Raw genomic sequence first — 25,113 nt, forward strand, 5'->3', positions numbered from 1 at the left:
ATGATCGAATATAGGTCTAATATTAATTCGAGGTCACATTTCAATCTTTGTGACAGTTTTCTGGATTCCTCTTACCACAGTTTTATAGCCTAAGTCGTTGACACACCCCCACAATAAGATGCATTGGTGTACTGACGTACTCTGAAAAAAAACACATTTTAAATATTTTGGCCAGAAAAATCTTCCTTCAAGTATAAATCTAAACTAAAAATTGTCTTCATCTTGTTAAAATTTCTCAAAAATGTGACTTCGGGGAGTCTTCAAAGGAGTTCCAGGTTTGAGAGTATTTGGCCAAATGAGGGGGAATGTTAATAGAGCGAGATTTGTAGGACGACTTTTCTGGCCAAAATGTTTAAAACGTGTTTGGTTTTTTTCAGAGTACTGCAATGTTGTGTGTGGTGATCGAGCAGGTCATGAAATTGGGCAATCTTTTCATTTCACTCTATTCATCTTTTCATTTCAATCTATTTTGTAGAGATTCAGATGCTAAAAACTGCCATCAATCACAAGAAAAATCTGTTTTAGGCTTTTTTGGGGGAATTCTTACATTATTTACTACCGCAATTCATTTCGATAATCTGTTTTAAAACAAGTTGCTATTTTTTAAATGTATTTCAAAGTGACAAATTAGGCAGCAGGCACTGGTGTAAGATAAATATTTGGAAAAAAAAGAGTGTATGAAACAGTGGCAGAAAATATAATACAGGAAAAGTCGAGTCGAGGCAGGCTGATTTTGGGATGATTTTTTTGTCTTGCCCATTTTTGGCCAGAAAACTCGTCTTCAAATTATATAGGTATTTGATAAAAATAACCCTCATCTCGTCAAAAACTTTCTCAGATCTTTTTGAATTCGTACAAAATCTTGACCACATTTAGTGGATGTTATTCCTTACAGCAGCTCATTTTATGTTCACTCTATTGCCCTTTTGACGTCAGTATTCTCCTCAATGTAAACATGGGATGTCATAAAAGACTTCGATTTTTTTAGCAACTGGGGATCAAACTTTCATGTGAATATCTTTTGTTTTCGTGGGTATTGACTCCTCTGTCTACACAGCAGTGACATTAGCAATTGAGTCTGTTATGGCGGCCAGTACTTCAGGATAGTCTTGCGTCCAATCCAAAGAGTAGCAAAGAACTGTCCGCTTATTGCTACAGGAACCAGGATAAAGTCCTGCTCCATGGGCCTCATAGGATCACAAAAACTTATGTTTCTTCTAAATCATTATCGTTGAATGGGGTTGACGTGGTCGAGTAATTAATTGTTTTTGTTAGGTTTATTCTTTTTTTTTTTTTTTTTTTTTTTTTGGTTTGTTGTTTTGTTTTGTTTTTGTTTCTGTTTTTGTTGTTTCTTGTTTTGTTTGTTCTTGTTTTGTTTTTTTTGGGTTTTTTTTTTTTTGTTCTGTTTGTTTTGTTTGTTTGTTTTTTGTTTTGGAGGGGGTACATGGTGCTGTTTTTGTTTTGTTTTTTTTGTTTTGTTTTTTTAATTGTTAATTTTGTTGTTTGTTTTGTTTGTTGTTTGTTTTTTGTTTTTTGTTGTTGTTGTTGTTGTTGTTGTTTAGTTTTGTTTTTTATCTTCGGCACTATCATCGTTTGCTTACATCAGCGAAAAGGCGCAACTTTTTCTGAGGGACACGGGGCATCGTCAAACCTCTGAATCTCTTTTCCAGCTTTTCAGCCGAAACAGAGCTGATCGTGAAAAGGATGATAAGCATTACAAATAATATCTTTTAAGTCTTTAATATCTTTCAAGTAAACATCGGTATAATTCCCCCGTGAACAGGACGCAAAAAAAAAAACAATTTTATGTCTAAATCATGGACTTGGAGTGAGATTAATTTCAGACCTCCTTACTGGAAATTTTTTGAATTCGTAATATTTATTTAGAACATAAAAATTGAAGTCGTTATAATAAACTTTAATCATTCACAATTTTCCCTCACAAAGATTAAATAAAGCTTCGAAATCCTTATATCTATGGAGTCTGGCATCAACTTTCATGTTCAATGATTTAATTACTTAGAGATACTCGTGAACTTCTGAAAATGGAGCCAAAATTCCGTAATTTTACGATATTTTCGTAATAGTAGGAAGGCCTGTTGATATACTTCATAAAAAAAGAATGAGTATCATTTCATGAACTGTTTGATAAATTTAATTTCTAGGTTCTGTGGTCTACATATTATCATATCGTGTGGTTTCGTTTAAGGGCTTCCAGAAACTTTAAATGCTCCGTGTTATTTAATCTCATAATTTGACACGTTTAGACGTTTTCACAACTGAGTTAGATTTACTTTGTGAAAAGATAGACCATGATCTGTTTTAGATAACTGGGTAGTTTTATTTAGGTTTTAGGTCTTACAAAAAAGGAAGACATGCCAAAAAACTAAAAACGCTACTGTATGGATATATAAAATACGTGTATACAATCTGATGTATTGTCAGTACAAGTAAAGATATAGGGAATGAGATTAGCGGAAGAGTAGCGCCCCTTGATTGGACGTCACCCATAGTCTGTGACTTCAAAGAACTAATATTTTGTGATCATTCGAATTGTTACTTTAAATTCAATTTTCAGGATAAAGGTGATACTCGTACATGTTTGTGACTGTAAGTCACGGTCAGTCACTGCGGTTAGATAGCTAGCTCTATTAGATCGGGCGGAAAATACGTTGCGTCCTATCCAAAAGGTAGCAAGTAATCGCTATTTTTCCATTAAAGATGATATAGATTCCGGGATACGATCCGGCGCCGTGAGCCTCATATCTATGACGGCCTAGCTATTTGGTCAGTGATAATTTTTTCTATAACTTTTTTTTATTCTGGTCAAAATATGAAAAGGTATTTTGTGAGCGTAGACAGAAGATTTGACTACCCATCCCGAATCCTATTAGATAAGAAGCCATAGAATAGGGGTTTTGTGCTCGAAGAAAAAAAGGGATTCCGCCCAGAAAATTGCAAATTTGGAATGGTATATCTAGTTGGAATTAGACTGGTCGAGATTTTTTTGTCTTTGGTTTTGTTTTTTGTTGTTTTGTTTTTTTTAAAGGATTTTTTGAGGATTTTTTTTTCTCCTTTATTTATTTTAAGGGACATTTTCTATATCTTTTGTTTATCTTGTGAAGGGGGGATTGAAGTTGGTTGGTTTGATCGTTTTTTTTATTCTTGTTTGGGGGGGGGGGGGGTTGCTTGTGATTTTTCTAGTTGTCGTTTTTTACGCTTTTTTCTTTTTCATTTTCTTTTATTTTTATTTTTTACTTACATTCGTTTTGTTATTTTACTCTTTTTTATGCTGCAATGGTGTTCTGTCAACGAAAATCTTCTAAAACCTAAAATGCCAATGTCATTATTTCAAATAATGCCCACGAGCAACCGTTCGAAAGATCTATAAAATTTGTTAACATTTTCCCATGTCCTGTGAAAAATCCTTAAAGCGTTCTTTGATTTGTGGTCACATGATGAAAGCTCCATTGGTAATATCATCATCATCATCATCATCATCATCATCGTCGTCATCATCATTTTAATAATATTATATTATATTACCATAACCAATATATTAAAATCATTATTATATATCATCATCATATGTCAAAATCAACATCATCATCATCATCATCAACATCATCATTACCACCATCGTCGCATTCAATTTGCGCATTTCACAAAACCAAGGGGAAGAACCTAAAAGTTCAACCAGCCCACTTCCCATCTGGTACAACAGAAAACAAAGCAACAACAAAGATAAGTAGATCTAAGCACCGTTATTATCCGTAAGCGTTGTTTAAACCCCGTCATATTATAGTGTGAGACAAAACAGCTCTTCATTGTATGATTATAATTATTGTGTTAAAGTAGAGTTACGAACATTATATTGACGTTATATTTAAGTGGTTTGTTTCAGTTTCATACTGCGAACTGTATGTTATTTATTGATTTTATCATTCGGATTCATCATCATTTAATTTGTTGTTTGTGGCAAGCTGACGTATTGTTACAGTTAAACCACTCGCCTAAATACGTATTGATGCTATGCGTTAAGGTAGAATACTCACAATATCAACCAGGCAAATTAAACAGACCTACTCACAAAATTGTGTGTAACCGTTAACGTATAAAGTCTGATTGGTATAATTTAGTTAGAACTAATGACTAACAGTCTCTCTAAATATAAAGATATATAATCAGATATATTTATAATAATATAGATAATAGCAAGTTAACGATTACGTTCTCAACCTACAACCATCGACGAACGACGAGGAAGAAAACTAAGATCTGTTCTCAGAGTCTAAGGACAGATATTCAAGTTCTTCCTCATCGTTCGTCGATCGATGTAGGTTGGGAATGTAATCGTTAAGTTGCTAATGATAAAAATATCACATGTACTTTGTGGTTTCCAATGCTCTTTTCCCATGCCTGAGAGGATTACAGTTTGGTACTTTTGAGATGGAGATATGACAAATGCAACCTTTTTGCGACTATGTGGTCTAATGGTATAACGCTCGCTTTTGGACCGGAAGGTCCAGTGTTCGAGTGCTGCCCTGAGTGGCGCATAGTTGAGCGCTTTACTCCTTACTCATATTCTGTCACCTTACTCAGGTGCAAAATGAGGCCCTGTCAGTTAACAGCGTAGTCTCTGCCCGACTAAAAATTGTAACAGCGCCTTATGGGCTTCATGTCTCGTCCAACGTGCTAAGATTTGTCGTTGGCGAGGGAGCCCTTGTAAAGGCTAGTAGATGCTCAAGTTACGTTTTATCGCTCTGTCGTACTCTGGAAAAACCCATCTTTGAAAATTTGGCCAGAAAACTCTTCCTTCAAATATCGATCAATTTAAATGACCCTCATCTTGGCAAAAACTCTCAAACCTGGGACTCCACAGTCCCACGAATTTCTAGGTTTGAGAGTGTTTGCCAAGATGAGGGTCATTTAAATCGATCGATATTTGCATGACGAGTTTTCTGGCCAAATTTTGAATATCGGGTTTTTTCCAGAGTACGGCAGCGCTTGTATAATGACGTAGGTGACCTATTGTTTCAAAACGGTAATAAATCGGGGTGATTGTAAAGTCAAATCACAATAACCGTTGGTAAACAGACCCCATCAATCTTGAGGGAAAATCTCAGCTACCAGATTATATTATGGACCACAGCTTCTGTGTAACTGACGAATGCTGTTATTCGACCCGAACGTAATTTCTTCGATCCCCTTGGCAAGCGACTTGGCACTTTTGACCAACCACCCTTTCTGGTTACGATTTCTTGAAAGTGTTCCAATTGTTGCATTGAAGCATCATTGTCAAGCCGAATAATTTTCGTAATCCCTCAAAGCAATTCGTTAAGACTTAAGTGGGCTGATGATGTCATTGTGCCTAGGTCACTCGCTTGCCTTCCAATCAACAGGTTGTCGGTTCAATTCCAGTAGGGATTTGGTGAAATGATTATATTCATACAGCACCCATTTTATCCCTGTTTCTTAAGCCTAAGGTGTACAGAAACACTTGCTTATCATCCTCTGATGTAACCTATGGGATAGCTGGCTCAGCGGTTCGGTGTTTGCTTCGTACCCGAAATGTGCCGAGTTCGAATACCCGCTACGTTGTGTGGGCAAGTCACCTCGCCCAAGCTCAGTTTCGGCGCTGCGCTGCGAAGCAGGTCATAACTGGAGTACTGTGACACAACACTTTGTTTTTGAATGGCCATAAAACGAAATGACGCCTAATAAATCCCTTAGCAATAATGGAAGAATGGAGATGTGAAATAAAGCCTATGAAATGATGATTAACCAGTTTATTGCCATACTCTGGGAAACATGAATTTAAAATTTTGGCCAGAAACTCGTCCTCCAAATATCGATTGATTTAAATGACTCTCATCTTGACAAAAAGTCTCAAACCCGGGACTTAGATAGATCTCGCCGAGGTCCTAGGTTGAGAGTGTTTGCCAAAATGAGGATCATTTAACTCGATCGATACTTGAAGGATAAGTTTTCTGGCCAAATTTTAAAATACATGTTGTTTTTTTTCATAGCAAGGCAGATAACTGGTTAAATTTTTTTGTTTGCTTCTTTTTTTTTTAATATTTCTGTCGATTTATGTATGATGCATTGTTACGCCAAAATGGCAAGTGTTCTAAAAGCGAATTAATAACCCGTGTGCAATCTTGCAGTATTAATTCATAATTTTGTCAGAATCCGACAAAACATCTTTGTTTCATTTAGACCAGATAATTTACTTCAGATCTGAAGGCGAGTGTCATACCACAAGATCACACAGCCGCATCATTAAAAGGTTCCCAGCTTCAAAAGGTATGTCAGGAAAATAATGTTTATAATCATTTTCATTTGTCGATTGTCATAATTGAATTATAAATGAAGATCGTGGAGGAACAAAGAATAGATTCGTGCAATTCTATAACTATGTGATAGAGCAGTGACAGAACATAAAGAAAATCTCTATCTCTCTCTCTCTCTCTCTCTCTCTCTCTCTCTCTCTCTCTCTCGCTCTCTCTCTCTCTCTCTTTTCTTTCTTTCTTTCTTTCTTCTTTCTTTCTCTCTCTCTCTCTCTCTCTCTCCTCTCTCTCTCTCTCTCTCTCTCTCTCTATCTATCTATCTATCTATCTACCTATCTATTTCTCTCGCACTCCTATCTATCTGTCAATCTATCTATTATCTCATTTATAGCTGGCATCTTAACCTCATATCTTTGTAACATTTACTTTAAAATACCGAGCACTGTATATTATTACGACCGATTAAACCAAATTGTTTAGGTCTCATTGTTATAATAGTAAATCGTAACCATAGCCACATCTCCATTACATGAACAATAAATAAACTCATCGAGTATAATGTGTAAAAGTGTACGCAAAGACTGTGAAATAAACTCCATTTGACTGGATTGATTCCTTTTAACAAATACAAACAATACGTACACATACATGCAAACAAAAGGACTATCTATATAATTGTCATGAATAATACTCACGTGATCGTTTATCGGGGATTTATTTTAATTCATAAATTCATAAATATTAACATCGTATTCCAAGGCAAAGAAATTGAATACTGTATCACTTCAATTTTAATATTGTATCAGCTTTAAAACTAAATGTAAGTTCCACAAATGAATAAAACATTGATGATGTTATCAAGAATCCTTTTTCTTTAAAAAAAAAAAACAGCAACCAGTGTAGAACAAAGGGAGATAGAAGAAAATCGTTTATTATACAAAAGAGTAACAAAGAATTATTTTTTTAAGTATCCCTTAAGTAGAATTGACAGGCACACACAAAGAAAATTATCTATCCGAAATCATCAATAGGTTACAATTGTTCGATCTTGTAATAACTATACTATATCACTCATCAACAACTTACCATCAAATAGGGATGTCAAGAAAGTGGAAAACTTATTCCTATTCTTTATCACAAAAAGTTCATCATGAAAAAAGCTAAAACTTGTTCACAACACTTGACGTGTTAAGTGGGCGTTACGAGTAGCGTGCATGCAATAATCCATTCAGTCTAGCATCATTGTATGGCATTGCTGTCCTCATCCCACTTCCTATCCCTGATCTATCGTCTGCGCCTTGTCGCCTGCTGCTGTGCGCGCCACCAACGATCCGCGTCTTGGCCATTTTTATTATCAACAGAGGCGCATGTACTGGCGGGCACAAGTTGGTGACTATTGAGCGCGATTTGACGAAGACAGTGAACACTACGTGATGCTTACCCTACGTCATTCACATTGCTTGTGAATGGATATTTATCACGAACAATAAACCATCCATTCGGAAATTGTATCTGATCTCGGTCGACTTAACCAAGAGCCATCATGAGAGAAGGAAAATAAAAAGGCAAGGAATGAAAAAGAAAGAGGGAAAAAGGTCACCATGTCTATAGGCCTCCTACCACTTATTGTCCATAGCAAAATCAGTTAACGATCGTTTGCTTAAGTCTTTGGAAATTGACAAATGGATAACTGGTAAGATTCCATCTGATCATGAGAAATTTTAAAGGAAACACGTTTCATTTCTAAGAGTGTGTCTACCTTTTTCTTTTCAATCGAACGGAAAAGCAACACAAAGTATTCGGCCATATTTTGACGAGGATTCACCATAGCCCTACTCAATGCGCCTGACAATGCTTAATTGATTCTCTCAACAATTATAAACATATTTTATAAATTGATAAACAAATAACTTGAAAGCCTTTTTTCAATTACGGGTAATTCTATCACCTGATGACTCAAATGATTATTTAGAAAATCTGCAAGGACATTATGATCAGTCATTTGACGTCGGGATCGCCAGAGAGAACCTGCCTAACGGCAAAATCGCTTCATCAGTGGGGACTTTCCACCGGCCCAACATGTACCCGATGTGGGAAAGAACCCGAAACCGCAGAACATCTAGTTGAACGGTATGTTGTGACGAAGCTTCCGGGCGGGTTTGCGACGGTGCACGAGTGCGGTTAAGAATTTGCTTATTGGGTCGTAGTGTGAGCAGCATTAGAAGCTGCTGCCATCTGGCTGCTTTGTTACCAGATACATTTACGCACAGATACAGACTTTATCACCGGACCGGCTTTGATAGTTGATGGCTCAAAAGATTCGTCTCGATCTATGTTAATTCCCGCAATACAGTGGTATAATAATTAAAATAGATAAGTGCTTGTGTTTGCAATAGCCTTTACTTCTCCGCAAATATTACAGGCTCTCCACTAGTTGTGATGGAAATACTCTAAAATTCACTCAAATCATTGTCTATTACAACAATGTTAAATCAAGCCATTGATTGCGTTTGACGTTCATACATGCAAAAACGTGCTTCTAGTTCATTCTTCACCTCCCACTAGTATTACACCTTTTCCAGAGTAAATAGAACCATTTTTCAAAGCAAGTACAACATGTCCTAAACAAATTCGGCGTTATCCAGTGCAAATTCAACTTTCCAAATCAAATTCATCATCACTCTTTATTCTAGAGTAATTCACGTCACTTAAAGTTGGATCAAATTCATTCGTTTTAAAGACCAATAAATTAAATATGCACGATTTCCAAATCGAATTCATCGTTTCCAGTGCACATTCAACATAACTAAATGTATTTGAGGAATAAAATGAAAAACAAAATGAAAGAAAACGAAATAAAATATTATAGTAATCATCATCATCATCATCATCATCATCATCATCATCATCATCATCATCATCATCATCATCATCATCATCATATCATCATCATAATAATAATAATAATAATAATAATAATAATAATAATAATAATAATAATAATAATAATAATAATAATAATAATAATAACAGTGCTTGCGTGCGTGATAGGAATTCGTTCGAAATATATCCCCATCCGGTGCAAAAATTATATTATATTATCTTACCTTCTTGTAAAATATAATGTACATTCATTTATCTATTCATTCATTCATTCATTCATTCATTTATTCATTTATTTATTTATTGGTTTTGTTGTTTCAATGAAAAAATTATAAACGGCCACAACAATATTGCGTTCGGTGATTAGACTAAAATATGTACATGTAGATTGAACCCTTTTCCCATCCATTAGCATTGATGCTGGGAAATGGCACTCGTTCATACATTGCACGACATCAAGGTTGCCAAAGCTAATCAATCTTAATCAGATGCTATTTTTACTCTTTGCTATTTTAGAATATCGGGTGCATTTGAAATAAATGTTTCTTTCGAGGAGGCTTGTTATGAAAAGGTTGACTTACTGCTGGTGTGGTTTTTAAACATGCAATGAAATGACATCAAATTTTTCATTGATTTTGGTTTGGTGCATTGATTTTATGTTTTTCCACGAAGGAGAATAAGTCGCAAACATTATATTTTAAATCTTTAATTTCTTTGTACAGGGAGGCAAAATGGTTGAGTAAATACAAGTATGCTCTCGCAACAGGTGGACTCGCCCTCAAGGCCAATTTTTCAAAATCTCGAGAAGGAGGGGGGGGGGGAGATTTCTTAGGCAAGAAAATGTACCGTCTTGCTTACTTTCAGGTACTTATGAGGTAGATGTAATATCTGAGTAAAGGGAATTTAATATTATCAAAAGCAAAAGACAATTAGATATATATCATATTGATTAGTTAATTGAGTTGTGTAAATAAAATAATGTTGACATAACAGGCGAAGTCATTAATTACCCACTCATTCAAATGACCTTACACTCGCAGAGCTCGTGTGCGTTGCATGAACTCGTTTGTAATACCAATATATATATATATATATATATATATATATATATATATATATATATATATATATATATATATATATATATATATATAATATATATATATATATATATATATATATATATACATGTAAAGTTCAAACATTAAGTTAGTGCTGAAAATGTTATCGACACCTTTTTAAACTTTTTTTCTGATTATAAAAAAAACGATGTTTCCAGTACAAAAGGCTGCTGACTGATTCGCTTGAATAGTACGTAGAGATAACATCAATGGATCGGGTCAAAAATGTATTTCTACCCTGAACCCTACTATCGATCTCTTCCTTTCGACTCGGTGTGATTGGTATTCTATTTTCCTAAGCCAGGGTTACGTTATTATACATTGTTGATCCCCTGGATTGGGAAGTGTCTACGAATTCCTCATAAACAATCTCAAATCTGACAAATAGACACCCTTATATTTTTAGACCAAGACAAGAATGGAAATAAAAAGGGAGAAGAACTGCAATATTTGCCTCGCGTACCAAGGATGTGTTTACCTTTCCGATTACGTCTACCTTTCTTTCTAGTAAGAATTGATCATCTCTAACAAGTCTTTGGAAGTCTCTGACCGTTTGTCTAATTGTAGTAGTTTCGATTATTTTCTGAAAAGGACTGCAAACAAACTTAGTGTTGGCATTGAATACTTGGTGTAGACAGTCGTTCACTCAACGAAAAAAAAAAAAGACTACGATTTGGCCAAAAAAAGTTTTCTGCCCAAAATGTAAACAAACAACACAATGCTTTATCTACCGAGAGTGTAAATCGAGTAAATTACCAATATTGTTTGGAGCCTTAGAGCCTTTTTGAAAACTTATCCTGGAAACGGTTACTTCCTATACGTATTATTATCGATCAATGAAAACGATCATTAACTTGTCAAAAACAATTTAAACCCAAGATTTATTAAATGTCTAGGCTTTAAAACTTGTTGATTAACCGGTTAACTGCAGTACTCTAGATAATAGACACGTATTTAAAATTTGTCCAGAAAACTCGTCCTTCAAATATCAATCGATTTAAATGACCCTCATCTTGGTAAAGACTCTCAAACCCGGAACCTCGAAAAAGTCCCAGGTTTGAGAGTTTTTGCAAAGATGAGGGTCATTTAAATCGATCGATTTTAAAAAGTTGAGTTTTCTAGCGAAATTTTTCAGTAAGGTGTCTTTCCAGAGCAAGGCAGTTAACTATTTAAATGGGAGCTGTTAGAATCGATCATTATGAAAGACTAAAATAATTTATTCACCTTTAATTTTTTATATTGATATAGCAAAGTGGCAAATTAGGCAGCAGGCAAGATATAGTTCGGTGCGGCTATGTGGTCTAGTGGTATGACACTCGCTTTCGGATTGGAAGGTCCTGGGTTCGAGCCTCGCTCGGCGCATAGTTGAGTCCATGGAAAAGGCTCTTTACTCACATTCTCTCATCGTACTCAGGTGTAAAATGAGTACCTGTCCGTTAACAGCGTTGTCTCTGTCCGAAAAAAAAATGCAATATCGCCTAACAGGCGTCATGTATCGTCCTACATGTTGAGTGTTGCTGTAGGCCAGGGACACCTTGTAAAGCGCTTTGAGTACGTTTAGTGGATATTGCGCTATATAAAAGCTCAATTATATTTTTTTATTTTCACACAGATATAACACTGTATTGAGACGATAGGTCACATTTTTGTTGCCTACGACCCTCCCCCCCCCCCCCTTTCCAACCTTTGCTGTATCGTACATTGTTTTTATTCAGATTGCTTGAAAATATAAATGTTCCAAGATGCCATGAATGAAAACAAAAAGAGAAAAAAAAGCAATAAGTTCCCAGGTCAGGAAGTCGCTCAACTTCGACAGCAAAACCAAGTTGATTGATTAATAAGATGACTTACCTACACATGAAAGAAGGTAGTACATGCTATATAGATAGCGTTATCTTATCGCAACGGAAAAGCAGAGAGAGAAAATATTATTGAATTAGTTCTTTTTCAATAAAAAATGTGTTATTTCAGAGGTTGTCGCTAGAAAAATTAAAAAGAATCACTACTTTTCTATCTTAAATTTACATCGAAATTTGTAATGGAAGAGACAATTGTTTGTAAGAACAAGTGTATACAGTGTCTTTGTTTGTATATATATTATAATATATATATATATATATATATATATATATAGTATATATATATAATATATATTATATATATATATATATATTTTTTTTCCTGATGAGAGCGAATGCTCGAAACAATATTTTAGAAGTTGATCATAATTATACTTGAAATATTTTATAAATAGCCCCTTTTATCAAAAAGTTGTGTGTGTGTTTATATATATATATATATATATATATATATATAATATATATATATATATATATATATATATATATATATATGAAACATCATTGATGCATGTCCTATAGTTTTGAAAGTTTTTATGAATTAAGAATTTTAACACACGAAGGCGTCCGTCAGTTGAATGATCTTTTTCATGGAGGATAAATCCATGGGAAAGGCGCACTGCCGCGTGATTGTTTGTGTATGTTATTGTTTTGTTGTCGATTTGTTTGTTTTGTTTTTATGTTGTTGTTGTTCTTTTGTTTCTTGTTTGTTTTTGTTTTTTTGTTTTTGGGGGGGGGGTTGGTTTTTTTTTTTTGAGGTCATGAAAAAAAATGGATGGGGGAGGAGGGAGGGAGGGAAGGGGGAGGGAGGAGGAAAGAAGAGGAAGGAGCTGTCACATTAGGAGGGATAGTTCAGATGGGGAGAGGGGGAGAAATAATAGGTAGGGGGGGAGAGAAGGAGAGGGATTGGTATGGGTTTGGTTGTTAGGTTGGGGAATATTTGGGAGGGTGAGGATGGAGGGGGGAGGGGAGGGGAGAAGGTATCGGGGATGGGAGGGGAGAGAAAGGGACGTATATGGGGCGGGGGTAGTTCGGGCGGAGGAGATTTATTTTGCGCTATTAATTTGAATTTATTTGAGTGTCTGCACAGTGTCATAAGTTCGAATTAATGGGATTGCTCCTAACACATGAGATAAAAAAGAACTACCAGACATAAGCTTCGGCCTCTTCAGAGACGATGGACTCGAAGTACACAAAACATAATCAAAGTCAAACATTGAACGAATCAATAAAAATATCTAAAAATATTCAAATATTTCGACTTAAAAATTGCAATCCAAACAAATTTAAACCAAGTGGATTTCCTAGATACCACCCTATGCCTCCTTACGAGCACAATCAGACTATACAGGAAACCAAATAGCACGCCTCAATATATTAACAAACACTCCAACCATCCGCCCACAATACTAAGACAAATTCCAGTAATGATTGAACGGCGATTGACTAGCCTCTCCTCAAATGAAACGATTCGATTTTAAAAGAAACAAAAACACTATACCAGACGGCACTTAAACGCAGTGGCCACGATCACAAACTGCCATATAAAAATGGAACAAACCATGCCACACAAAAGTAAAATAGAAAACGTAATGTATCTATGATTTCTTTCAACCTACCATTTATTACCAAATCAGTCACAATAAATATTGGCAAACAATTCCTCGCTCTCTTTGATAAGCACTTACTTCAGAATCACAGGCTCCATAAAATAATAAACAGGACTAATGTAAGAATAAGCTACGGGTGTCTAGATAACATGAAGCAGATAATCACGATCAACAACAAGCAAATTCTAATTAACCCCAATGAAAAAAGCACAACAACCAATTGCACCTGCAGGAAAAAGAACGATTTCCCTTTACAGGGAAAGTGCTTACAAAAGACGATTATCAATATATATATATATATATATATATATATTATATATATATATATATATATATATATATATATATATATATATATATATATATACATATAGTCACAATTGGCAGCACAAACCACGTTTCAAAACAAGATTATATATAAATATTATTTCTGACAATGGAGACAATATTATTATTTAACAAACGGTGAAAGCAAACAAACCCACCTGTTGTATGTCTGGTATATTGTATAAGTCACTCACTCGTGTTGTTCAATCTCTTCTTTTATCTAACGCCGGGCAAGAGTGCTGCAGGGCTTTGAAATAAACAGGAATAAAGTAAGTAAATAGATAAATATGATACTCACTGAGTGCGCACATTTATAAGGCTCGTTTCAATCATGTATTCATTCCCAATGTGCTTTATAGTGCTTTAAATAAGCTCACTTGTTGGGTTCATTTCTCTTATGTACCAATTGAAGTCAGATAACATGCAAACTTTGCAGTCGGGATCATGGACTTTTTAAATTTTACATAGACTAGACGTCTAGCTATGTATTAAAAAACACCACAAACTTTCACACTCAGAAGAGTATCCTTTTTTAATTGATTCATCGACAATTTCAGCCTGGGTGAGATAGTCGGTTTGGAGGAAGAAAAAGAAAACGAAGAAGAAAACGAAGAAGAAGACGAAGAAGAAGAAGACGAAGAAGAAGAAGAAGAAGAAGAAGAAGAAGAAGAAGAAGAAGAAGAAAGAAGAAGAAGAAGAAGAAGAAGAAAAGAGAAAAGAAGAAAAGAGGAAGAAGAAAATGAAAAGAAGAGAAAGAAGAAGAAGAAGAAGAAGAAGAAGAAGAAGAAGAAGAAGATGTAATATTCCACTGCCCTTTTAGCGCAAAAGTACTCGGTCTTCACCAAGTGACACTATGGTGCATTTATAATCGAGTAGCATTCTTCTAACTAATGGCACATAAAAATTCGGTTATCTCTATCTAAATGACTCCCAAAATAATCCTTGAAGTCTTGTATATCAAAGTGTGACAACTAAGAATATCTGACAAGTTGGAGATCATTTTAATCAAATCGTTGAAGAAGGAAAAAAATAATTATGACCAAATTGTGAAAATACGTTTTGTCAGTGTACGGCAAAAATGGCCAAGACTTCATGACCTAATACATGATTTTACTTAACAATGTTCGATGTCCAAGACATTGGAAAGATTGGCCGCTTAACCAGTTAACTGCCATACTTTGGACAGACCATGTATTTAAAATTTGGCCAAAAAGTCGTCCTTCAAATATCGATCGATTTAAATGACTCATCTTTGCAGAAACACGTGAGGTCCCAGATTTAAGATTTTTGCCAAGATGACGGTCATTTAAATTGATTGACATTTGAAGGACGAGTTTTCGGGCCAAATTTTTTAATATGTGTCTTTCCAAAGTACGGCAGTTGACTGGTTAAAGGACATTCGACTGGATCTGGCCAAATTTCCAGATTATCTCTACCATCATGGATAGGGATGATAAGGATTGCAGTGGTCCGGGGTGGTGACTCCTTTTGGGCTAATTAATAGTATCGGCATTAGAATGGATGGGCCTTCTTCTAGTTTCAGCTTTGGTCATTGATCTTGATTGCGGGAAATAAAGAAACAAGAGCTGCTTAGGTCTTCAATATAATAAATAAAGCTGCATCGTTTATATTTTGTTGTTTTGTTGTTGGTTTGTTTGTTTGTTTGTTTTTTGTTTTGTTTTTTTGTTTTGTTTTTTTGGTTGTTGGTTTTTGTTCTATGTACTGTTATTTTGTTTTTGTTTTGTTTTGTTTTTTTGGTGTTTTGTGTGTGTGTGTGTGTGTGTGTGTGTGTTTGTGTGTGTGTTTGTGTGTGTGTGTTTTAGTTGTTTTTTTTAATTGTTTTGTTTTTGTTTTTGTTTTGTTTTTTTTCTTATGTTTTGTGTCTTTTCATTTGTCTTTTTTTTCTTGTCTTGGCTTATGTTTTTCTTCTTTTGTTATGTTTGTTTGCTTGTATTATATTGTTGTTTGTTTTTTATTGTTTGGGTTTTCTTTTTTCTTTGTTTGTTTTTTTTTTTTGTTATTTGTTTGCTTTTTTTGTTTTGTTTTATTTTATGTGTGTGTCTTTGCTTATTTTGGGTTTTTCATTGGGTTTTAGTTCGACTTATTTGCAAGTCCGATAACCCAAATGATTATGGGCTCAAAATTGAAATGGAAATACTCTCAAATCAAAGCAAAAAATAATAATCCATTATCATTACAACAATGGTAGATCAAGGTCATAATAACTTTCGGATATCAGACCGGCAACATTTGTGCACGTTGGTTTGTTTGGGGTTTTTTGTTTGTTTGTTTGTTGTTTTTTTTATTAGTTTTGTTTTGTCTTGCCTTGTTTTCTTTTTGTTTTGTTTTTGTTTTTTGTTTGTTTTTGTTGTTGTTTTGTTTGGGGGGGGGGGGGTTGAGGGGTTGTTTTTTTTTTTTTTTTTTTTTTTTTTTTGTTTTTTGTTTGTTTTTTTGTTCTTTTCTTTGTTTTGTTTTTTTGTTCTATTTGTTTTGTTTTTTGGTTGGATTTTGTTTGCATTTTTGTTTGGGTTCGGGTTTTTTTTAATGTTTTTTTTATTTGTGGACCGGTCTTGTCTATTTTTGTTTTGCTTCATTTTCTTTATTGCCATGCTTAGTTTATCTTATATTATTTATTATGCAATCTGTTTGATTTGTTTCATTTTTATATTCTTTCGCTTCGTTTTTGACAATACTCTGTTTTGTTTCATTGCTGGAAAAGGATAAGACCATTTTTGTTGTTTTATCTTAAAACAAGAACTACAATACGATAGATCAATTTCTCAACAACATAGTGATAAAATAATTCGTTTCTTTCTTATGTTTCTGTTTTATATTCATCATCAGTGAGTGCCACTGTTCGTGTTGTTTGTGTTTTTTGTTTGTTTGTTTGTTTGTTTTTGTTTGTTTTTTTTTTAATGTTTGTTTCAATGCGTCTGCTATTTCTGCTCTTTGTCTAGACAGGTTATTCCAAATATGACACATCGTAGCTAATAGAAGTACCTACTAAAAAGTAGGGAATGTATCTTTACCTCCAAAACGTTCAGGTGTAGAAAAAAGTACAATGTCTCCGTCATAACGATGCGTGCCGACGAGTCCTTATTTGCAAGTCTGATACCCCTAATGGTTATTTACTCGTTGTAATGGAAATGGAAATACTCTCAACCGAACGCAAAGTGTGTCCATTACAGCAATGTTAAAACAGGCCAATAATTGCATTCGGCTATCAGACCTGCTAATATGTGCACATAAATACGTTAAAAAAAAAAAAAAACGATCTTTTAAATCTCGCGACAAATAACAGTTTGATATAGTTATCAAGAATGGTATACGATTACAATGCAATGTGAAATCAGCGGAAGGGTTTATTTGATATCAATTAAACGGATTATTTCAGCATAAGCAAGCGGTCTTTGCGCCGGACATGTTCCACAAATATGACGTGATCAGCAGATAAATTAAATGTGAACGTGAGCATCCGCTCTTGTGACATGTGCAAATTCTTTTAGAGGCAGGGTTTTAATTTTTATCTACGTTCAATATAGTACACTATAAAATACATTTTGGATAATAATAATGATAATATAATAATAATAATAATAATAATATATAATAATAATAATAATAATAATAATAATAATAATAATAATAATAATAATAATAATAATAATGATAATAATAATAATAATAATAATAATAATAAGATACTTTATTCATCCAAAAAAAGGAAATTCGTTTACAGACGTGGCATGCATCTCCTATTGATGCTATGCGTTAAGTAAAAAATACTCACAAATACTGCCAGCCTGATATAAAGTACTAACATACAAACTATGTATATCCGTGAACGTTTATAGTCTTATTGATACATTTTAGTGAGAACTAATCAGTAAAATGGCTGTCTAAAATTAATAACAAAGTGCTGAGTGACATCAATTTCCTTCTATCTTGGGGTTTAACCTCGAGAGGAATGATGACCCAAAACCTAAAACTAAAGGCGTTTTAGTAGTCTTGCGGCTATTTGGTCTTGTTGTGTGACACTCGCCTTCAGATCGGAAGGTCCGGGTTCGAATCCCGCTCTGAACGGCGCATAATAAAGTCTTTAGAAAAGGCTCTTTACTCCTATTTTCTCACCTGGCCGTTAACAGTATTGTCTTTGTCGGAACGGAAAAAAATTTTAAATTGTAAATTCGCCTTACAGGCGTCACGTCTCGTCCTACATGTTAAGTGTTGCTGTTGGGTCGGGACCCTTTGTAAAGGGCTTTGAGCACGTTTAGTGGATATTGCTACATATAAATAAAAGCTCAAGATTATTGTTTGTTTTGATTTGTTTTTAGTATTTTGTTGTTTTTGTGGGGGGTTTTGAAGGGGGGGGGGGGGGATCGTTTTGTCTCGTTTTGGTTTGTTGTCTGTTTGTTTGTTTTGGTGATGTGTTTTTTGTCTTTGTTTTTGTTTGGGTTGGGTTGGGGTTTCTTTTTTGTTTGTTTTTGTTTTGTTTTTGTTTTTTGTTTTTTGTTTTTTGTTTGTTTTTGTTTTTTGGTTTTTGTTTTTTGTTTTTTTCTTCTTTTGGTGTTTTGTTTTGGGTTTTTTTAAATGTGATATTTATGACAAGTTGGTGGTCATCTTAACATATCGATATATGAATTAAGTTGTCTCGCCAGAAGGAGAAAAATGTGTTTTGTCATTGCACGTCAGTGGCGTACACATTGCCTTATAGATTGATCTGAGATTTAATATAGTGCGAAATGGACCTAGTCAAGGCGAGCTGCTACGACTAGCATTATTAAATTAGAGTTAGTCTTGAGGGTAGAATCAGGCAAGACCTTGTTCACGTCATTTATTAAATCAAACTCATCTAGGACTTCTATAGATAGAATGAAGTTGACGTCATTCGGGTCTTTGTTTTTGTTTTTTGCCATCCGCGTTTATGAGTAACTCACACTAAACTGTATTCACCAGACTATAAAAGTTTAAGGTTAGACACAGTTCCGTGTGTTGGTCCGTTATAATACTTCCGGATGGCAATGTTGTGAGCTTCTTCTCCAAGCGCACACTATCTATAGGTTTGAATTTTTAATATCATGGCATAATATTGGATGAGGGCATTGACAGGGTGGGTGACAAAGAGTGTACTCAACGGAAGCTGTAACGGTACTTAAAATGTGCTTTACGAGCGACTTGTTCTGTATTAAGTGGAAGTATCGGTCCTTTGTGGTTTAGACATTGAGAATCTCTATTAATGATTGCTGTAATGTGATTGTTTAATAGCGCGAGCGAGATACTGTACTTATGCTTCCAGCTTCAATCCAATAGCATAATCCAATATAGCGAACGGGAACGGGAAGAAGAAATATAAGATAATCCAATATCATTCTTACTACTGATTTTGTTGATTTTCTTATCAGTAGGACGCTTCCTTGGCCGTAATACTATACTACACACACTAATAGAGTGAGACAATGATAACAATGATGCGTTTTATTATATTCTGTCAAGTTTATGCTACAATACAACCACCTTACACGATTTTTTTCAAGACATGTGTTGGTTTATTTTATGTGCGGTGTATAAAAATTATTTGAATTCTTGGCAAGCACCATATTTCGAATGCCTCGACGTTTTTCATCAGTGATTTGCTCATGGTCCAGCTTTCACAGCCATACAACATCGTTGACCACACATAATATTTCAATACCTTGTATCTTGTTTTGAAACAATTGCTTTGTTACTAAGTACATTCCTCATGTCCATAACAGCTTAGTTTGCTTGTGTAATTCTTGATTTGATTTCTTTGGTGCATCGCCCTTTTTTTATTATCAAGGACCTGAGGTATTTGAAAACTTTCACTCATTTCAACTTTTCCCCCCATGTATGTGTATTTCACATGAAAACGGTGGCATTGTCTCAGTCCTGTTGATGTTTAGTTCAGACCTACCTAATACTACGAACATTTTGTATATATTACGAATTATTGGTTCTAAACGGAGAACTATATAAAGATTTTTAATGTTCTGGTGCCAGAGCTATAATGGAGTTAAAAATCATAGTTTTAACGTATTGAAGACCAAATTGGTAATTTTTTAAAGTGATATAATATCTTTTATGTTATTACCCCTGAAAATGACATTTTTTCCAATTTCAAGTAGACAGGTTTGGTTTACTTCCATCCCCAAATTTTCACTCGTCTCTCTAGAAGCCTCTCAATAAATGTTTGGAGCTGACTTTCAGACGTTGCTATCAGTCCCATGCGTGTCATCTGCATTACCAATATTGTTTATAGTAACCCCTCCGACTTTGATGCCTTCAATATCGCCCATTGCTCTCATTTCTTGGTAGACGTTGACACAGGTCTGGCGAGACTAAACAACATTGATAAATTATGCCCTCTTAATCAAGACAGAGTGGCCCGGCAGCTTTCCCCGTGGCTTCTAGGTCCAAGGCATTTTGAATTTCATCTTTTGTTATAACTGGACCACTGGAAATTGATTGGTGGGTATTTTCTCTCCAGATCATCATACAATTCACTATTTTATTGTTCCCATCAGTTTTGTGTGCCTGTTTCTTCAAAAAAAAAGTTTATTTTTTATACAATTACTACTAAATGTGCTTAACCTGTTTTACATAGCATCCTGAGCTCTTTTCTTGCTGCTTCCAAATCTCGAATGTAATAAAGTAATTCGAATTGATAATGTCTCCTTCCACTCTTTACAAGATAAAACGAAAATAATTGTGAAGTCAGTCAAAATCAATTTATCAATCTCATCAAAATTGATTTTTTTCTGATTACATTAAGTAGACTCAATTTGGTAGCTGAAGAAAAAGAACTTCATATTTGTGGGTATTCTTTTTAATCTGAGCAATTTCCAACAAAACAGAGCACTTTAAAAATCAATAATCACCTGACGAACGCAATATCCAATGAAAAGTGTCCTAAATTGTCTAAAATAGGGTAATCATTATACTCGATCAACGTCACCAAGATGCAATCCATCGTTAACAGAATTTGAAAGACTAACAAGGCATGAAATTTCTCAGTCAAACCAAAATTAGAATAAACTGAGAAAACGTCAAATCACCAAAAATTATAAAGAAATGAACAGTGGCACTGCAGTACGCTTATCCCGGTTTGGTCTCAAACGTTAGATTATTCCAAATAATGACAGTTCTTTGATTTAGGGTATTTTTTTCTCAAAAGACGAAATATATTTTTCAGTAAACATCTTAAACTTATATCCCCTAGTATTTGTAACGTTAAAAACCATTGTAACAATTGAATTGAGTGGAAAATTCATCTTCATACCTTGTCCTTTAACAGATACATCTCTCTCTCTCTCTCTCTCTCTCTCTCTCTCTCTCTCTCTCTCTCTCTCTCTCTATCTATCTATCTATCTATCTATCTATCTATTATCTATCTATCTATCTATCTACATATCTGTCTATCTATCTATCTATCCATCTATCTATCTATCTATCTATCTATCTATCTATCTATCTATCTATCTATCTATCTATCTATCTATCTATCTATCTATCTATCTATCTATCTATCTCCACGCACTACTTTTTCTCTCCGTCTATGTATCTATTTCTCTCTATATGTATGTTTATGGGGTAGGGGGAAATATGGAGAAGAGTCATATTGTATTGCTGTTGAAAAAGTATTGAACGTCAATTGCAGAAACAAGAAACTCTTTTGTCGTCTTGAAATATTGAGTCGGTTGTCACATATTGCGCACGAATTAGCATAGTCTACCGTGGTAAAGCACGCTGGTTGTCAGGACTTATTTCTTATGGATGAGTATTGGAGCATTGGGAGATGTAAAGGGGCGGAAATGTCGTGTCTTGGATTAGCATTGGCCTAAGGGAGGTAATATGTTGTAAGGCTGCGTGGATGGGAAATGGTGGGTGAATGGGATGAGGGAGATAACACGTACAAATGCAGTACATGGGTTTCGTTGTCGTAATATAATATTATTAAAATAATAATTTTAAAAATAATATTAATAATAAAATTCCTATTATTCATCCCATTTGGGAAATTTGTCTTTCGGGTCTATTCCAAGGGAAGACTGGAATAACTCAGGCGCCAGCCGCAATGCAGTCGCAAACTGAGAGAGTGCAATAAGGCCACACAGCGCAGCGGGTATTCGTACTTGGTACAATTGGGGTACGAAGCAAAGACCGTACCGCTGAGCCATGCTACCCCATACAGTAGTAGTACGTACTTTTGCGAGATAGTTTTAATATTGGTGAGAAGAGAAAAAAAAAACATGTCCAGAAATTATAATAAACACATTTTAGAATGTCTGAGGTGCTCATATTTAATTTAACATTGAACAAAAATGCATATATTCAAAATTAGAACTAAACATTTAACGGATGCTTTGGGTTCAAACGGTTTTTTTCAGCAACTTTCCTTGCTATCTGAAGCTGGTATATTTAGTCTTCTTCACTACCGTCTACACCCCATGCCTTCCAGTCGTTTAGTATTCAATTAGAGACAAGTTTTATAAACAAAATGGAATGTTAAATTGTTTAATACGAATTGGCACACTTTAGAGTAGAATTATTTGAAGAAAATATATTGAAAAAATCAGCTTTAATGTTTTTGATTTTGTTTTATTTTGTTATCTTTTGTTTTTAATTGAAAATTGGGAAGGAACTGTCAGGACATGAAATCCACTTGATTTTAATTTTTTTTTTAATGCTGAATTAATAAATGCTTTGAAAAAGGCAGTTGATAGGTAACCCCATGTACTATACGATGAATGAGATTTGTTGTTCTTCTGGTGAAAAATTATTTATGCACCAACTTAACCTTCGTTTGTATGTACGACGTTGTGTATCTATCAATTTAATATTTTCTTTTGTTTGTATTAACTACTATATATTTATATTTGTAAAACAACAGAGTATTTAAATGTCTTTGGACCTATGGAACTCTTATTGATTATGGTATGATTTTGATGATACTATGATTATTTTTCCTAAAGATGCCCAGTATAGGATCGGATACTGCACCTTTGTTGTACCTCAATATGACAATTAAAAAGCTGCATGGTGAAAGCTACTATTTGTCTTGCATAAGTGAATACTAAGCTGCTAGAAGCTGTGGACTGTAAAATGCCATGTACGAAAATGAGTATAACAGCTTTTTTTAAAAGTGAACAAAATACCAAACACGAAACGACTCGGGCTCAAAACCCTCCAATAACAAAACAGTAAAAATTAATACATCCCATTTCAACTTCGTATTTGCTGACAAGACATGTATAATACTCTCTGTCGTCTGTCTGGATTTCAAGTGATGTATTAACGTCTTTATTTTACAAGGGTGGTTTTTTTCCTGTATGCAAAACCTTACAGTTCTCTACATTAAATTTTATATTTCCATTCCTAAGACTACTTTAAAAGAGAATCAATACCCCACCGAATGATCAGAATCTGCATATTATATTTTCGTGTCATCTGAGAATAATTTACAAGTTGTGTAGATTACATCGGGTAGGTTATTGATGGGTTTTTTGTATTTTTTTTTTAAGTGGATCCAAAACAATACCCTGGGGCACATTCTAAAACATTTCACCGCTTACAATAACCTGCTGCCTCCTATTCGATAAAGAAAAAAAAATAATCCAATCAATAATACTACCTTACTGTTGTTTCATGTTAATTGACGTTGATGAAATCAGAAACTATTTATAAATTTTAAAAGTTTTTATATGCCTTTAATAAAGATTATAATAATATATCGCCACCGACGATGTCTCTAAGAATCAAAATTCAGCTTATGTCATGAGTGGAATGGGTTGTTTTGGGTTTTTTTCAAAGCCTCACAGATACACTGACAGGTCATGAAGAAAGTTCATAATTCATATTAATTATTGTATTAGGTATCATTTCTGGGGCTTTAATATAGACACTGTAGTTGTGGAGAGAAAAAATTTGAATATGATTTATTAGAATTCTAATAGATGACTTGCCGCAGGTAAAGTGGGACATTTCTCCCGAGTTTAGGAAGGGTTTCATATTTTGGTCTGCTCGAGGTTACACATCATTCAGTATTTTTGTTGTTGTTGTTGCTACTGTTGTTGTTGTTGTTGTTGTTGTTGTTGTTGTTGTTGTTGTTGTTGTTGTTGTTGATGATGATGACATTTAGTTTTGAAAATAATCATCTTAGCTTTTTTTTTAACTTGTTTACAGGTATACTTCTTCTTCTTTATGCCTTCTCACAGTGTTTTCATCTTTGAATGTCAAGTTGGTGAGAGATCGCCGTTGTCTTCCTCATCTCTCCATACAGTTTAGTCTGCCGAGGTGTAATACAAGGCCAAAAGTCCTCTCTTGTTGTTACGAACGAAAGAGTGAAAATGGAGAGGCTTCGTATGGGAACAATGTACATCCCTTCGTCAGCACAACAATACACAAATTAACGTGGAAAACAAATAAAATAAAATGCAAAATAACTTGTATCGTCTGTACTCAATGGTGGTTACAGTATGAATTCTGTTTTTGTTGGGGGGGGGGGGGGTATTATTTTCTTTTATGGCCTTTGCTCTTTTCAGTCACCCACCCAGACGAAAAAGCAGTATTAGTTGCATGTTTTTAAAAGTAAATACTGCTCTCCATATCAGAATCTGAACCGGCAATAAGACCATGAATACACAAGTGCTTCCTCCGAATACTGAACCGGTCTATTAGGTACCAAGCAATGCGTCTATTAGGAACTGTGGTCCCCCAAGTCTTTAGATGCATCTCTCTCTCTCTCTCTCTCTCTCTCTCTCTCTCTCTCTCTCTCTATCTCTCTCTATCTCTCTCTCTCTCTCTCTCTCTCTCTCTCTCTCTCTCTCTCTCTCTCTCTCTCTCTCTCTCTCTCTCTCTCTCTCTCTCTCTCTCTTTCGTACCTCTCAGTGTATTTGTGCAAGTGTGGGTTTGGAAATATAGAGAGGGATCAGACAGTAAACAAAGCAAGTATGCCACGAAATCGTTTCATATTAAACTTGTACTGTCGCCATAATTAAGTAAATAT

The 25,113-nt window shown here is 34.6% G+C and overlaps 1 protein-coding gene across 2 annotated transcripts in view; it reads right to left on the bottom strand.

Moving 5' to 3' along the window:
* LOC144972813 (guanylate cyclase 32E-like) overlaps positions 1–7,585 on the bottom strand; it is a 221,810-nt gene extending 214,225 nt beyond the window's left edge. The window contains exon 1 of one of the 2 annotated variants that reach the window (XM_078914479.1): positions 7,377–7,585. The gene's annotated coding sequence lies outside the window, so the exon portion shown is untranslated. Of the gene's footprint in view, positions 1–6,985; positions 7,070–7,376 lie in introns of those variants that run through there. The other variant, XM_078914480.1, reaches the window with a different exon arrangement.
* Positions 7,586–25,113: the final 17,528 nt, after the last annotated feature.

This window comes from Berghia stephanieae, chromosome 5 (assembly GCF_034508935.2).
Source record: "Berghia stephanieae isolate SIO BIC M18660-M18661 chromosome 5, UCSD_Bste_1.3, whole genome shotgun sequence".
Classification (NCBI taxonomy): domain Eukaryota; kingdom Metazoa; phylum Mollusca; class Gastropoda; order Nudibranchia; family Aeolidiidae; genus Berghia; species Berghia stephanieae.